The sequence below is a fragment of the Gymnoscopelus braueri genome (assembly GCF_963280865.1).
Source record: "Gymnoscopelus braueri genome assembly, chromosome: 11".
Lineage (NCBI taxonomy): Eukaryota > Metazoa > Chordata > Actinopteri > Myctophiformes > Myctophidae > Gymnoscopelus > Gymnoscopelus braueri.
In genome coordinates this window covers 9,036,068-9,037,146 of record NC_137613.1, presented here as the reverse complement: position 1 = coordinate 9,037,146, position 1,079 = coordinate 9,036,068, and positions in this window count along the sequence as shown.

Sequence of the window (1,079 nt, the reverse complement as noted above, 5' to 3'; positions counted from 1 at the left end):
GGACGGAAAGCCGGGCAGCCAGGGTGTGATATATTGCACAGATACGACACCAATGTAATGAACTGTGTGTTCAATAAAGCATAGAAACTTTTCTCAGTAAAGGAACACTTTTTTTTTACTCGTGGCAATAAGCACACCAAACACCAAACCTATATCCTCAGCCAGACGAAATATGTTAGAGACTTCTGTCACAAACCTGTAACTGAAAAATAAACTCACTGAGGGCCGTTAGAAATATAGCTCCATAATATCTAGAATGGTTCAGAAAAATGTCAAGACGTGTGTGTGTGTGTGTGTGTGTGTGTGTGTGTGTGTGTGTGTGTGTGTGTGTGTGTGTGTGTGTGTGTGTGTGTGTGTGTGTGTGCGTGTGTGCGTGTGTGTTTGTGCGTTCGTGCCTGCGAACCTGCGTGCCTGCGTGCGCGCGCGCGTGCATGTGTGCGTTGCGTGCATGTGTGTGTGCGCGTGCGACTCCAGAGAGCCTATCTACTGCCATTCCATTTGGAACGGAGGCTCCGTGCAACACAGGCCCTCGTGGAACAAACGCAGCGAGGGAGAAAAATACATGCATGGAAAGATCTGCTCATAAACTCAATTTAAGGCTCATTTTGTCACTTAGCCTACTGTACTGCCAGACGCTTTGTGTTCTGCTGGTGAGAAAGAGCAGAGAGACTTTTTTTTAAGGGGCTGGGTGGTATTATTGTTCTGCTTTCTCTCTCCATGCAGTGGAAGGAACAGCTGAAAGGCTTCTCGTTGCCTCAGGGCCTCAATTCTAGCCTGGAAGAGGGTCTGGTCTGTCTGTATGTATGTATGTACTGTATAGGACCTGCTCCAGAGGTGAGGAGGAGAGCTAAGAAGTTACCTTTGAAGTGGTGGGGCGTCCGTGACCTTTTTCCTGCCGTCGAGGCAGTGCAACACTCTGTGGATTTGTGTTTAAGGGGGTTTTGGGTTACAGGTGAAAAAGCCTCTCACACCGAGAGAAATGCATATTATCGTTGCTGTCAGGCAGAAACCTTGTTCCTCCATCTTTCATCTTTCATCTCACAAATTAAATCAGGGGTCTTCAACGTTTTCAGCCCAAG